The sequence below is a fragment of the Camellia sinensis genome, chromosome 1 (genome assembly GCF_055761805.1).
Source record: "Camellia sinensis isolate YWXY chromosome 1, ASM5576180v1, whole genome shotgun sequence".
NCBI classification, from domain to species: Eukaryota; Viridiplantae; Streptophyta; class Magnoliopsida; order Ericales; family Theaceae; genus Camellia; species Camellia sinensis.
The window spans coordinates 49,196,313-49,213,443 of NC_138961.1; positions in this window are offsets into that span (position 1 = coordinate 49,196,313).

The window sequence follows — 17,131 nt, forward strand, 5'->3', positions numbered from 1 at the left end:
AGGCGTTCTGTCTTTCCCCTGTCGTCAACATACTTGCCAGGAGGGCACTCTACCCACCAGAAGAAATAGCTGTGTGCTAACGGCATTGGGCATGAACCCGCAACTTCCTATTCAATCATTAATCACCTTGGGGAGGGACGAAAAATGAGAGAATAAAGAATAGAGAGGTGTAAGTTGAGAGAAAAAGCGAGCCAAAGGGTTTTGAGAGAAAAACCGAGCTTGAGTGCCAGAGTGATGTGAGAATCGCAAATGAGAAAATGGTGGGAAACAATACCCAGAGAAACTGGCTCCTCGTGATCTGAGGTCCCCCGTCTTCATTAACGCGTCTGTATGTCGTGTCTTTTGTTTTGTTTACCTCAACCTTTGTTTTGAGTCTTTTCCGAGCGTGTCTCGTTGTGTTTAGGTCGTGTACCTTTTTGTTTGAGTCCTTCCCGCTGTGTTCAGTTGTAGGCTCGATACCCCGGTTTGAAAACCCCTTATTTAATTTCAAAATTTGTTTATACTCAGAATGCTGTGCCATTCTCTATATTTGATTGTGTTTCAACTCCAGCTGGTTTCACCTCCGTAGTCCGTCTTGTCAGATTCGACTGTTTGTTCAGGATTTGCTGTGTGCAAAATGAACCAAATGTTGTGTTACGGGCTGTATGCAGATTAATCCCCAGTAGGGTAAGGGCTGTGTGTCCAGAATCAGGCAGTGGGTTGCTTGGGTTATTTTGCTGTTGGCTGTTTAGTTATCTGATTATTACAGTGCAAGTGTTCAATTTTCAGACAACCAATCAATTTCATTTACATTGAGGTGTAATATGGTGTGATGCAATGCAAAGTATGAAATGTAAAGATATACGGATGTAAACACTTTTTCAGATAAAAAGCTTGTTTCATTTCATCATCTTTTCAAGTACACAAGTTTTGGAAACAAAAATCTGCTTGCGGCAGTACAAAGTATCCTAACTACCAACAAAAAGGAAAAGCACAAGAAAGAAGAAAAACAACAAAAATCTGTATCCATGTCAAGCGGCTCCGAGGGCTATCGGTCTGTCCTAGTCCTCTTCCTGGACGAAGGTCCAGGAGCATCATCAGCATCGTCATCAGAGCCCGAGCCAATGCCGCCTCCGGTCTCCTCCTCCGATGACTCTGCCTCCGACTCTGCCTCCGTCTCCGAATCTGCCTCTGCCTCCGACTCCGCGTCATCATCATCAGGGACTGGAGCCCGCGAACTACTCCCGACATGAGTGCGCCCCGCCTTGGTGCGGGGGAATACTCTGCCCTCCTCATCTCTCCCTTGGGCGGGGACAGAAGGTCCAGCTGGAGCACCTCCTACAACGGGAATCTGGAAGGGAGGCTGAAAAAGTACATAAAAGGCAAATGCATCAGTATACTGTGGACAGTTTATCAGTGCAGAATGCAATGTATGAGTACAGTGTGTGAATACTGTGGACAGTTTATCAGTGCAGAATGCAGTGTATGAGTACAGTGTGTGAATACTGTGGACGGTTTGTTAGTGCAGAATGCAGTGTATGAGTACAGTGTATGAATGTCGTGGGCAGTTTATCAAAAGTAGCGTAGTGCATCAGATTATGTGAAGCAGTGTATGAATGGTTTGAGACAGTGGTCAGAAGAACATACCGGAATGCTGTAGAGGGCCAGGAGGTCGAAGGTCCGCTGTAGCATCCCCATCATGGAAGCATTCAACTCCACGGACTGCCGGGTGTACTCGGAGGACGCCTGCAAAAGTACAAGATATATCAGTATTCCGCGGAATATCAAATAAACTGAAATGAAATGCCAATGCAAGATGCAAAATGAAGTAATACATACCGGAGGCAAGTCGGGGATGCCGGCTAACTCATGACCAGCCGGGGGAGGAGCAAAGGGGATCTGGTATGTCGCCCCATCCTGCCCTCTGTATGTCAGTAAAGTGGGCAGAGCAGGCCAACCGGGCCCCCGTCCTCCCTGAACTCCGCCCCTGCCACGGACTCGAGCCCTCATCGATGCTCCTGCTCCAGCTCCCGCTCTTGCCCTAGCTGCTGGCGCCACGGGCCTGGCTCCCTCAGCTCGACGGCCGCCGCTCAGAGACCGCATAATGTACACCTGCACGTACTCTCTGTAGTCGCCGACGCCTCTGATGCGGGTCGCCTCCCAGCTGATAGTATAATCGGCCATCTGCTCGGTAGTGAGTCTCTCGGTCTCCCTCATGTCCTCAGAAGGGTGAACCGGGACTATCTGCTCTGGTAACCCTAGGGTCTGGCATAGGAAACGCTCACCCAGGTACCAAGCCTGACAGACCGGGCCCTCCAGTAAGATCCGGAAACGCGAGGTCTCCTCAACACCGGCAAATCGGTCCCGAATCGTCGCCGGCAACGGAGCCCAAGGCTGCCAAGTGATCTGAAAGTGACATACAGTTTGTTATCTATCGTTATTGAAATATGCAGTGAAAAGAAAAGCTTAGATAAATTCTGAAATAAAACATACCTCGGCAGGGGTGATAGTGTCGAAGTAGCGGCGAAAGAAGCTAAATGTCTCTCGTGGCCTCCGTACGCATCTCCCGTCGAAGCGTCGCGAGAACGGGACAACGAGGGGGGTCTCCGTGTCTGGCACGGGTGCAAGCCTGGGAAAGTAGGCATAGACCCACAACTGCAGAGAAAACGTCAATATGATTATCAGATAAGAGCGGAATGCAAAGTAAAACAGGAATAACAGGGCCACATATTGTGCAATGTGTTGCGCAGACAGTGTACAGTGTGAGCAGTGTACAGTTAGTGTAAAGCAGAGTGTATGTGTGTGCCGTGAGTGCAGTATACAGTTAGTAAAAAGTAGACTACAGTGTGTGCAATACAGAATACAGTATAGAGTACAGAAGATAGAAAGCAGAAATGAAAAGCGAAAAAGAAACGTACCTCCCAAGCACGCCAGTAGCCCCCGAGCAACTGTCCACTGCCACGGGAAGCCGAGCTCATATACCCGTAGAGTGTGGCCAGAGCGGCGCCACCCCAATCATAGTGCAAGATCTACTTGACATCCACCAGTGCACTAAGCAGGCAGAGGGGCACGGTGTTCGCCCGGTCGGCGAAAATGGTCGTCCCCAGTAGGAACATGAGAAAGCCGGGCGCATATCTCTCCACGGCCTCCTGAGTCATCGGAGCCTCCTCCACCAACGCGGGCTGGACCCTGAACTGCACCTCGAACCAGGAGTAACGAACAAAGCCTGGACGGGCGAGGGGTGGCACCTCGCCAAGCAAATGGATCTGAGCGACAGTCCACTCGTCCATATCAGTGTCGAAGGGGATCGGATCACCCCCTACCCCGATGCCTGTGAGCATCGAGAAATCATAGGGAGTCATCGTCATGTCTCCCGTTGCAGATAGATGGAACGAGTCGGTGGTGTCCCACCACCTCTCCGCTAGAGCAGCAAGGAGAGGCCTGCTCGCGGTGAGTCTGGATAATCCCCTGCAGAAAGTGCCGAAGCCCGCTTGGTCCACAATCTGGCGAACCGCGTCGGGAAGCTCAGTATACCAGTCCCGAGCGGCAATATTCCCATACCCGCGGACGGTATGGGAATCTCCCTGTTTTCAAACAAATAATTGCGAGGCAATACTGAATATACTAGTTTTGAAGGGCATTCAGAATTCAGTACAAATATAGCAAGCATGCAAGTTTTTCAGATTCAAACAGATCCCAGGTGCTAGTGTGCTTATAGTGAACTACAACGTGTGATGTGTCAGCATGTTGGCGTGGTTCAGTACAAATATAGCACATGTGCAAGCTTTTCAGATTCAAACAGATATCGGGTATCGGTGTGATTGCAATAAACTACAGTGTGTGCAGTGTATACTGTGTTGATGTGTTTGAGTGATTCAGGGCCAACGCAGTGTGTGTGCACATGTCAGCCTCAAACAGATATCAGTTGCCAGTATGGTTGTGATCAACTACAGTGCACAGTGTGTCAGTGTATCTGAGTCAAGCAGTTAAAGAATGTAATCAGCTATGGCAGTTTTTATATTCTACATTGCGGAAAGTAAAACAGAGAAAGGAATGTTACCTCGGAAGCGCCAAAGGATAAGTGAGATGTAGGCTCACGCAGGAGGAGCTCTGGTGGCATCGCTCTGTCGAAACTCCGAAACTGGCGAAGTTCGTTAGGAGGTAGCACATGAATCGCCGGCCGGTAGGTCGCCGGGTCGAACGGGCGGACGCTCAACGGGAAGAGCTCAACCTCGGGATCCATCTCGTGATCCAGGGGAGTCCCACCCTGTGGAATATTGTCGGTCATGTCAAAAATGGTGAGAAAATAGCTGGAAAAGGAAAAATCGGGCAAAAATGTGGAAAGTCAACCGGAAAGTCAACCCGAGAGGGTGAAAAGTGGCCCGAGAAGCCGGGAAGTGAAAAAGGCACGCAAGTCGAGAGAAATTTGGGGGGAATAAACCCCAAAAGGTGGAAATGGCAAAGGAAGCACCGAAATGAAGAAACAATCGGTTCAAAACGTTCGAAACGCGAAGGTATTCGCGAATCGGACAACGAAACGGGGGCTAAAACGCACGAAAATGATAGAATCAAAGGAGGAAAACACTCTAGAGAGAGAGAGAGGATTTTCGAGCAAAAAAAAGTGAAAAAAATAGGGCTAGAAGCCCTATTTTAAAAGACCCGAGATGAAAAGTCAAATTTGCCCCGATTCAGGCATTTTTGGCCGATCGGCTATATTTTTGGCCGGTCGGCCAAATATTTGGCCGGTGGAATGTAGTTATGGCCGATGGACAGCCGGTGGCCTCCTCTTCCGGCCGGTGAGCCTCCTGCATCCTTGTTTGGGTCAGATCTGTAGTTTTGGGTCTTCATAGCTCAAAGAAGTACAAGAAAGTGCATCTCCGACACTCAACCGGCCTCCGTTGTGACCTCGGGTCGTGTCTTCTGTGCGTGGCACTCGAATTCATGCAAGGTGTATCCTTTTCGTATCCTTTTGGCTTTTACAAAACTCAAAAGCTGCCCCATGCGTATCGCATATCAATCGCACTGTCTTGTGCGCTCGCGTTGTCTGAAACGCATCGCGCGGTTTTGCGCATCTCATTGCATTTTGCATGCATTCAATCAATTTCATAGCTTGCGTAGACCGCATGTTTGTTCAATTTTATTACTTGCGTAGACCGCATGTTTGCATTCAAATTCATTAATTGCGTAGACCGCATGTTTTGCTTGCGTAGACCGCATGTTTGCATTCAAATGCATGACTTGCGTAGACCGCATGTTTTGCTTGCGTAGACCGCATATTTGTTCAAATGCATTACTTGCGTAGACCGCATGTTTTGCTTGCGTAGACCGCATATTTGTTCAAATTCATTACTTGCGTAGACCGCATGTTTTGCTTGCGTAGACCGCATGTTTGCATTCAATTTCATTACTTGCGTAGACCGCATGTTTTGCTTGCGTAGACTGCATGTTTGCATTCAATTTCATTACTTGCGTAGACCGCATGTTTTGCTTGCGTAGACCGCATGTTTGCATTCAATTTCATTACTTGCGTAGACCGCATGTTTTGCTTGCGTAGACCGCATGTTTGCATTCAATTCATTACTTGCATAGACCGCATGTTTTGCTTGCATAGACCGCATATTTGTTCAAATTCATTACTTGCGTAGACCGCATGTTTTACTTGCGTAGACCGCATGTTCTGCTTGCGTAGACCGCATGCTTATGTCCAATTTCATTGCTTGCGTAGACCGCATGCTTATGATCAATTTTGTTGCCTGCATAGACCGCATGATCCACTTACATGTCTGTGCCTTCACAGCATTGTTATGCTTCCCACTTGCTTTGCGTTGTCACGCATTTTCAAGTACATCAATATGCATGTTGTTAATCACATTGTACCTGTTAAGTTTGTTTTCTTTGCAGGCACGATATTATATGTACGGTTCATTTGAGGCTGGTGCAACCAGACGAGCCGCACAGGTACTGTATTTTATGGTCTAGGAGACCTTAAATCCTCGGAAGGTGCAAGACCTTTAGTGCATTGATGTGCACAGTCCATTTACATTGTCATGTATCTTAAAAGCTGCATGTTGTCGCGCATTCCATGCAACATGCATTTCATGCATCATTTGCATTTCAAAAACAAAAACAAAAAATATAATTGCATTGTCATGCATCATCGTAAATAGTTGCATTGTCATGCATCATTGCATATTTGTAGATATTGCATTATAGCTTGCATGCATTCACTGCATCACCCTCCACCTATGGCTCGCGCCTTTCCATGATTGAGCTTAGTCTGGTATGTGCCCATACTTTTCACGTCGAAACATAGTTCAGTGGACCGTTCTATGTTAGATGCGGCTTGTACGTGTACATGCCCTTCGTAGGCAAGATTTGGTTTGGCCCGCAGGCCATATCCATTGTATTGCATTTCCATTCCATTGTATATTTGTAGATATTGCATTGTAGCTTGCATACATTCACTGCATCACCTCCGCCTATAGCTTGCGCCTTTCCATGTTCAACTTGGTCTGGTATATGCCCATACTTTTCACGTCGAAACATAGTTCAGTAGACCGTTCTATGTTAGACACGGCTTGTATGTGTACATGCCCTTCCTAGGCAAGATTTGGTTTGGCCCGCAGGCCATATCCATTGTATTGCATTTCCATTCCATTGCATATTTGTAGATATTGCATTATAGCTTGCATGCATTCACTACATCACCCTCCACCTATGGCTCGCGCCTTTCCATGATTGAGCTTGGTCTGGTATGTGCCCATACTTTTAACGTCGAAACATAGTTCAGTAGACCATTCTATGTTAGACACGGCTTGTATGTGTATATGCCTATCCTAGGCAAGATTTGGTTTGGCCCGCAGGCCATATCCATTGTATTGCATTTCCATTCCATTGCATATTTGTAGATATTGCATTGTAATTTGCATGCATTCACTGCATCACCTTCCATTTATGGCTCGCGCCTTTCCATGTTGAGCTTGGTCTGGTATGTGCCCATACTTTTCACGTCGAAACATAGTTCAGTAGACCGTTCTATGTTAGACATGGCTTGTATGCGTACATGCTTTTCCTAGCAAGATTTGGTTTGGCCCGCGTGCCTTATCCATTGCCATTTCCCCAGCATTTTCATTGCATATATTACATTGTAGTGTAATTGTTGCATCCAGCATTAGGATCATTGTCCTTTCCCCAGCAGATCGTTACCCCACTTATGTCATTCCACCCAATACTTGTTCTTGTGTCCGTCTACATTACTCATAGTTCAGTTGACCGTTCTATGGTAGACGGACTTGTTACCTCCATCAAATCTATTTGACATAGGTATGGTTTCGAACCGCTCATGATTGGATCATGATTCAATTGCATTGCACTTTCATTTGCATTATTTGTACATTGTTTTGTATATGTTGCATATCATTTTGCATCCATTTTTGCATTGTCATGCATGTTGCTAATAACATCGTACCTGTTAAGTTGTTTTCTTTGCAGGCACGATATTGTATGTACGGTTCATTTGAGGCTGGTGCAACCAGACGAGCCGCACAGGTATTGTATCCTCCGAGTGAGACGTATCGAGAATTACATAATTCTCTTACATCCTTTCTGCATTATAGTGTAGTTTGGTGTATGCTAGCTTAAAATTGTCGCATGTATGCTTCATTACAGCTTTCTTTGCATGATCATAAGTTATGTTTGGCTATGTGCATTGTCTTGCATTTTGCCCCTGCCTTCGGGCGCATATCTTGTTTGTCTTGCATGTTTGTCTGAGTCTTCGGCCTTGTCAAAAATGGGTCGTCTCTGGGCTTTGACATTCACTCCCGTCATTGTTATGACTTTCGAGTTCTATCAAAGAGGGATAACTGTAGACACCCCATTTTTGACCATCCTCGAGACTTGGACGTCACCGTTTGAACACCCGGTGATCATCCATGTTTGTGTTTGTTTGGAGTTCCCGGAGGTCTCGGCTACGCGCCTTGCCTCAGGATCTCCGTACTCGACTGTTTAGTGTCTGGTTTTGCACCAAACACTTGTGTTTTGCCTTGGAGGGGCAGGGAATGCCTTGTGAGGCATCCCCACACATCACCGGCCATGGCCAGAGGCCACCGGCTGGTGTTTTGTTGCCATCGGCAATGTATATTGCCGGTCGGCATTCTTTGTTGCCGGTCGGCAGTACATTTTGTCAAAATGGCAATTTTGAGCAGCCGACTACTGTTCATCTGCTTTTACAGATATTTTAATACAGCTGGCTTGCATTTTGTTCCCCTCCATACACGTGTATGGAGGGATGGCTTCCTTGTTAGCTTCTTGAGTAAGCTTTACAAGATTGGCTTCTCTATAAGAGGAGCCCTCCTCTCTTGGCTTTAGGGTTAGACAAAAAAGAGTTAGAAAAGTTGTGTGAGAGCTCTGGTTTTAGGTTTAGGGTTTCATACATATCCTATCTCTATATCTCTCTCTTGTGTGTGTATAAGTGTGTTTGTGTCTTACTATTGCACACAAACACATAGTGTTACACCTTTTCTTGGTTCTTGAAGGGCCAGAGGTTTGTTCTTGAAGCTTTGGAGCTGTTTTGAGCTCAAGGAAGGGGCTGGTCCACCATTTGTGAAGAAGGTCAACAAGGGTAACAATCTTACCCTTTTTACCCCATTCTTGCATACTATTTTTGCCTATCTTAGAACTAGTTTTGAGCTTAGTGTGTAACATAAAAAAGTTCTGTTTTTGGGCCCTCGAAATAGTTTGTTTAGAGTGTTTTGTGGTTTGGAGGTGTTTGACCCCTCTTAAGCCTTGAGGGGCTCCATTTTGTGCTATTTTGAGTGAGCTCCGGGACTTTGGTGTTTGGGCCTCCTTACCATTGAAATCTTGAGGGATTTCAGTGGTAAGGATGGTGCCTTAAAGTCCCAAGAAGGAGAGGGCCACCCCCTCTCCTTGTTGTCCTTGAAAAGGACCATTTTTGGCTTCTTGAGGGAGCACCTAGCTTAGGCTCATGTTGACCATGCCTTAGTTGTTTTTTGTGCTTATTATGTCATAATATGCCTCTGTTTTTAGTTGGTTTTGGTACACCATGCTTGCTTAGCATACATGCCTTATAATACCACTTTGTTGCCTTAACATGCCTTAGGTTGTAAACCATTGTTCTAGCATGTTTTAGGCTTGGCTTTGTGAAGCTTTTGTGCTTATTTTGCTATGTTTGAGGTCTGTCCTTGGTTGTTTGGGTCAACTTTGGCATGCTTAGTATAGCCCCTTTGCATTTTTGGTTTGTTGGCCTTAAGTGTGTAAATGTATAACATGCATCCTTGCCTTAATTTAGTGGGTTGGGACCATTTGCCATGTTATTTCAGTCCCTTTAACATGCTTGTATGCTTGCCTTGGATGCCTCTTTGAAGCTTTGAAAGCTTGTCTTGCATGCTCCATGTTTTGGTCATTGTGCATGCTTTCGAATTTGAGCCACTTAGATGCCATCTAGGTGTCCCTTGGGTGTTGTTTAGGTTTGCATTAGACCTATTTTAAGTCCTCTTAGCCTTGTGAGGCTTGGTTGACTTAGTCTCGGTTTAAGCCTCTTGGCTTGTCTTGGGTTTTTGGCTTTGTTTGCATGACTTGTTTATCTTGTTTAATTGGCTTAGCACCTTTTGTAACATGATTTTCAATGCTTACCTTGCATGCCATTAGTCCATGTTATGCCTCTTTCAAGTGTGCTTGAGAGTTGCCCTTTTCTGCTTGAGTGTTAGCCCTTTAAAATGTGCATGTGTGTATGTGTGTTTAGTCCTCATTTCATAGCACTTATGGCCACTGTTCTGGGCATAAATTAGAGCTGCCTAAATCATGCTTAAGTCCATCCTTTGCTTGCTTGCATGCTTACCTTGCATGTTTGTTTGCATGCTTGCATGTACATCTTGCATTCCCATGTTGCATCCTTAGCTTGCATGCCTAGGTTGCATTGCATCTAGCATGCATGTCTTGTTCCTTGATCTAGTGATAGGAATTGGGCTTTGGTTTGTTGGTTTGCATTGCATTTGACATCAAAATGTGCACACTTGGTCCCTTGGGCCATCACGCATGGAAATGCGCGCTTGATGGTCCGAGAACCAAGGACTATGTCCCTTTGAGTCATACACATGATGAGGGATAGGATTGGCACATACATTGCTTGAATTGCATTGCCATGCTATGCCTTGCCCTCTGCTGCTGTCAATTGCAGGTTCTGCAGACATTCTTTGCCGACCGGCAGTGTTTAATGCCGACCGGCAATCCATTGGTGGCCGATAGCTTCACCAACAGCCGATGATCATATACCACTGCCGGTGGCTATTCTACTCAGCTGGTGGTGTCTCCCAATGTCCAGGGAAGCAATTATGAGACTTTGGCAGTCTTCAAAGAGGCAGAGCAGGGAAAACAGAGGCGGCCTATGCATGGCAGTGTACTTCTGAGCAAGACCCGAGCACGCGCGCATCAAACCCTCTTCCCGAGCCCCCCTTTTATTGCTTTCCTTATGCTTAGTTAATTTGTTGATTAATTAGGTGACTTGTAATAATTAATTAGCTTGCGAGTTAGTTAATTTGTATTATTCTTTCGGTCCCTCCAAGCGAGGGCAAATTTGTAATAAGTGTGGGTGAGTGTGTGCATGTCTTCCAACCCCCACTTCTTTCTTCCCTTTTATTTACCTGCTTATGAAGGTAGATTAGGGCATGTTTAATTCAGCATACCTTATGCTATGCATGCGTGCATCATTCATCAGTATTGCATGCACCGGGCTCGGCGCATCATGCTAACTGCATTAGTATTTCAAATCTAACTTGAATACATGCTACTTGTGCATTTTCACGTGTCACTCGTAGACTAGCCGAGCCTACTCTAGCGACATTCCGTATGCATTGCATTAGACATTTAAACATGGACTAGGATCATGCATTGATTAGTAACGAGTTCTTTGTTTTGGCACAAAGCACGATGTAAGTATTTATGTTTTAGCATTCTTGCATGCATGTGAGTGTTGCCATGATAGCATGATTACCATGAGGCTAGCTGCTTATGTGATATAACTGCTTGAATGCCTGTGGGTGAAGGTTGGATTGTCTGAGTTGGAATAGCTCGTTGAAATCCATGTTTTAGCCTACTTGCGAGTAGCAAATTCCAAAACATTTTTCCAAAACAAACAGATATGCAATGCTTATTCCCAAATTAGGCAATCTAGTCTATACTTTTGTGCTGTGCGCATAATATAGTAATTCTAGGCTAATAATCGGGATAAGAACACATAATGTTTTTAAAATCAAATATCACGGTTAGTAGAGGCCAATCTTCGGATCGGGTAAGAGGGGGTGCTCATAGCTGACCTTCCCCAATGGTACCCAAGTTCCCGAGCCGAGGCAACTTTGGTGATGACGGACACGTGGCCTTTGGCACCGAGTCAGGGTTTCCTAAATTCCCCCATTAAAATATTTAGGTGGTGACTCTGTATCTGGAAAAGCAGTCCATGTTTGGCACTTCTTTTCAAAAATCTGTTTTCTCAAAACGATTTGCCGGATTTAGACTCTTTGGTTCAGATTAAGAACCGCGGCACAAATTGAGTCCGAACTGTAGTGAGGCCCACGGGCGCGTGCTACAACAAGCTAATTAATTATTACAGAACCAAATTGAATAACTAGCTACAACTAATTATTACACAATTAATTAACGAATCAATTAACTAATTAATGAATGACAACAAGCAGGTAGGGAAAGCAGTAAACGGTGCTATTCCAGCTCTGTTTGAAGAAGGGAGGCATGCATGCTCGCTTCGGTTCTTCGCCTTGAAGCGCCTTCCGGCTGCTCTTTAGAGGCTCTGTTTGCAGGGTGTCTTCCAGCGCTTGTTGCTGGACCTTACCAAAACACTACCGGGGAAGTCACCAGTGGCCTGCCGGCCATGTAAGGATCACTGCCGGCCACTGGTGTGCTGTGATACCAAACTGCAACGAAGCACAAAATAGAGAAAATTGAGGGTTTCCCAAGGACATGTACGCACCATGGCACTCCAAATCACCTCAAGACATCAAGGGAGAGGCCTAGTCGGATCCACGACCATCAATCACGCATCCCAATGCATGATGGCCAAAGATCCAACTTATGCCCATCAATATGAAAATGAATGCACAAATAAAGCAAGTAAAGCCTAGAACTCTATCATGAATCATCAAGAGCTTCGGCGACCGAGAATTGAGATATGTTCCATCACTTGAAATATGAAACGCCCCTCGTTCCTCGTGCTCGGATTAACACTTAATCCAAGCAATGCAACACATAAGCATGGCAAACATGCAACATGACCTAAATGTGCAAACATGCAACTAAACCAAGCATGAAACAAGCATATAAGCATGATATGAGGTGATGACCTTGGACAATATGACAAAATGCAACATGAACATGTGAGCATGCAAGATATTCAAAGCTAAACAAGTATGCGACAACATACGAAATGAAACAAGCATGCGACAACATGGTAAGATGGGCTTACACCAAAGCTGGACAGCTCTCAACTAGGCCCAAATCAGTAGCCAAAGCGATGAATTAAGCCAAACAACACACTCAAGCATGCGAAATGCGAAAGGTTCATCAAAGGGCCCTAAAAGGGCAACTCTCAAAAGTGCCTAAGAAGTGACAAATGTGCAAGCGTAACAACACTATATGCACTGAAATGAGATGATAAATGATGCCAAATCATTTAAATAGCTCAAGGATAGCATGCGCGAATCACCAAAACACGAAGCTTGCAAGGCCAATTACACTACAGCTATACGAAGCATGAAGGATATGGCAAGGGCAACCCAAAACAGTCCTAGTACATACTGATATGAGACTAAAACATGCATGGAAGTAAGCCAAAGCAAGCTAGCATACAATGCTAAAACATAGGACATGAAAGGCTACAAAAGAGGCAATGCACTACACCTATGAGAACCAATCATGGCATGACTTGGGCAACCAAAAGCAGAGTTACATCATGGTATATTAGGACCCAAAATGTACTGAAATGATGAGTCAAAAGCTTAGGCTTAATGGCATGCACAAAAGCTCATTCTTGAGGCATAAAGCACAAGCTATACAAAGCATTCAAGGCATGTCAAATGCGAGTGAACAACAATATTTCATGGACTGAAATAGCATGTGGAATGATGGCAAGGCATGCGAACATCACATGTATGGCATGATAGAGGCCTCAAAACCCAAGACTAGCCTAAGGATTTACACTATAGCTATACAAAGCATGAGTGATATGGCCATGGCAGCCCAAAAAAGTCCTAGAACACTTCAAAATAAGCATAAAATCAAGTTTGAGCGAAGCCAAAATATGCTAGTATGATGAGTCAAAACATCATGCACAAAGGGCTAGTAAACATGATTTGTTCTACACCTATATGGAGCATGCAAAGGATGATTAAACCAACTATGGATAGGGTCATACCAAATACATGCTGGAATGTAAACCAAACAAGCTAAAATGACATGGCATGGCATGGAGCATATGAAGCTAGTTTAGGGGATTTACATTACAAGTGCATCATGCAAGCATGGAGTGACAAAACTGACCCAAAATAGGTTCATGGCATGGTAAAACATCACCAAAAATGGACTGAAATGGACTTAACAAAGACTATGCACACATGCTACTTTGATGAGCTATGGATGGAGTTACACTACACATACTATATGCATGCAAAATATGACCAAACCATCCATGGACAGGGCCAAGGAAGGTCCTAAAAGTCACAAAAATAGGCCTGAACCAAGCCTCAAAAATGCATAGAGGGATGGTCCTTTGGAAGGCCAAAAATGCAAACAAAGAGGAACACAAAGAGAGGGGACTACCCCCTCTAATTTAGGACCTCAAAACCACACCTTTATCACTGAAAATCCACTGGATTTCAGTGGTAGGGAGGCCAAACCAAGGCTAGCTCGGAGGCTCCAAGATATGGCTTAAAACAAAGCCAAACAAAGCAAGGAAGGGGGTTACACACCCCTAATAGCAAAGTGACCTTAACCAAACTTAAAAATCACTTAAAAACAAAACTTTTTTTAGTTATAAGTAAAGCCTAAATCAATATGCAAAGAAGACTAAAGCAAGGTGCAAGAAAGTGCAAGAAAGTGCAAAAATGGGGGAAATGCTCACCCTTGAAGACCCTCTTCGAAACCAGCAATTTCAGGGGATGGAAGCTTGCTTTCAGACCTCAAGAAGACCTCCCAAGAAGCTTGGTTCAATGGTGGTGGTGTATATCTATGTGTTGTAGTGTAAAAGTGCAAGGAAATCCAATTTCTAAGCACAAAACTCAAGCAATATAGAGAGAAAGAGGGGTTTTTCCCTTCCAAAACTCAGAACCCCTGGCAAAGAGGGAGCCCTCTTGCTTATATAGAGGAATGTAAAGCCAAAGCTTCTTCAAGAAGCTTTACAAGGGCTTCATCCCTCTATACACATGTATGGAGGGGAGCAAACAAAAAACCAGCTGGCTCAAAAGATCTAGAGGAAAACCAGCTGAGACAGGAGGGGTGCCGGCCATCATCAATGGCCGGCAGTGGCTCACTGATGGCCGATAGGGCTTCACCAGTGGCCGGCAGGATCAAAGCAATGGCCGGCAGTTCCATGCCATGGCCGACAGTGCACCAAAAGGGTCACTCTGAAAGGACCTAGCCAAGGTCCAAAAATGGGGCAGAAAGGATACAAGGTCCGGGAAACTCGAACCGGTGATGTTCCGTCGCGACAGTCGAGTACTCGGCGAGCAGTCGAACTAGTTGTTGGGTGTACGTGCAAGCACAACCAAGTCTGGAGGACGGTCAAAAATGGGGTGTCTACAGCATGTAATTTAACTATAACAATTAAACTCAAATTATTCCGTACATGACGACTTGAAAAACAAATGTGGTTGTTGGCTACATATTTTGTACAAGCCAATTACAATTCGACGCGTGGCAGAATAAGGATAATACAGGAAGACTATTCAAGTCTTCGATCCTGATCGTACACGTGGCAGATAGTATTGGTTATTTCGAGATCTGAGTAGTAGTGGATCAACAAAGAGATGCAAGGTGATGTGGCTTCAACGGTTACTCACATTTAAATTCAAATTTAAGAGCGAAGCCTAACTGCAAGTGATAGCATAGTGGAGCTAATTATAAGGCAGCATGATCAGCGATCATGGAGGAGCAGTTCGACGGTTAGAAATGCAGTTCGATGGTCATCCTTAAGAAGTATAAATAGCAGAGAAGGCCCACAAAAAGACCCCCAGACTCAGATCAAAAAAACCAGTCTTATTCTACTTATTTTCCTTTTTAGTCTTACATTTCCTGTTCTTTACATTCCTGTACTTTAAATTCCTGCACTGCACTTCGTTCATAGAAGTAGTTTCAAGTAGTAGATTGTTGCTGTAAACCTCTACGAGGCTGAGTTTGGATCATTGTAAGTTTTTCATTTTAATGAAATGCTTCAAATTGTTCTTCATTTAATTGTTATCTTGTTTAATTCTCCTAAATCAAGCCACCAATAAAAGTCCTCTTCATTGAGGCTGAAAGAACTAAAACACAATCGTCTGATAATTGGTTGGCAATTAATTTTCTGTAAGGACTGATTAATCTTTACTGGCACGCTCACAATTACAAAAATAACCTTCAAAAGCTAAAAAGCCAACATATATTTTTGGCACGCCCAGTGGGACTAATCGAAATGGCTAGACATAGGAGACAAGGAGAAATTGAACGCATGGAAGAAGGTGTGGAAGGAGAGGTAAAGATACCTAATCCAGAGGATAATGTGATAACACATCCTGTGGAAACTCTCATTTTATCAGAACCTATGGTCGAACAGACCAGCACTTCAGAACAAGTACCACATGTTCATAATATTGGACGAGACCAAGGAATTGGACCATCCACTGTTCCATCTACTTAGCCAATAAATCCATGGGGTGGCCTAGTAGATGCCATGGGACAGCAGTTAATGAACTCGATGGAAAGGTGGGCAACATCCTTTTTAGATCGAATGAATAACCACCAACCAAGAAACGCAAGACACGTGGAGGAAGTTTTAACTGTCCCTCAACAAAGATTGGCTAGAGATAAACAGCCTATGCAAGTTAATAGACATTCTAATGGTCAAACTAGTAATCAGAACTATGAAAGACCATCACCTCAGTCTTGGTACGAACCTATTTCGAGGCCTATGGCAGGTCAAAATGCCTCAGTACTTAACAATGAAGCCATGCAAATTAGTGGATCTGGCCCAGTACAAGAAAATGGTATAAGAATGATTCCAAATCCCATGTTTGAAGCCATACCTTATTCGAATTTATACCCGAGGGGTTGGAAGGTTTTCTTACAAATGGAAGGGGCACAACACCTGTTCCAGCACCTTTTGTAGGTCCTTTCGCAGGACAGGCTCAAAGGGGTTACCTACACCCCCAACAACAACCTGTACCTCAAGAACAACCAGTCCCAAATATACCACCTTATGGACCAAGAGGACCACAGGCACAAGGTTGTCCACCAAATCCTATGTTTGTCCCTCTAATAGTGGTTCAGCAGGCACAAAATATGGTCCCTAGGGACCAAATTACTGACATTGTTAGAGAGATGTGTGGACCGATGGCTCAGGGGGTCCAAACTCCTGTATACAGGAAACCATACCCAGAATGGGTGGATAGGGTACATGAATACCCAAGAGGTTTCAGGATACTAGATTTTGCCCTTTTTATGGGAATGAAAACCAATCAACAGTGGAGCATATTGCTAGGTTTGCTGCTTAATGCGGTGAATTTACTAATAATGACTATATGATGTTAAGGTTATTCCCAAATTCCTTGACTAGGGGAGCATTTGTATGGTATATTAACCTTACACCTGGCTCTATCCAAATGTGGCAACAAATAAAAGAGGCATTTCATGCCCAATTCTTCCAATCGGAGCTAGAGGCTTCCATGGCAAACTTGGCAAGATTGAGTCAAAGGCCTGATGAGAAGGCTACCCAGTTTATTGCCAGATTTAAAAGGGCTCGAAACAAATGTAGGGTCATCCTACCAGAGCCAGAATTCGTGAGATTGGCTCAAAATGGTTTAGAGTTTAAGCTTTAAAAGAAGTTTGACTCAACTGAGTTCAGAGATTTAGTGGAACTGACTTATAAGGGGTCTAGGTA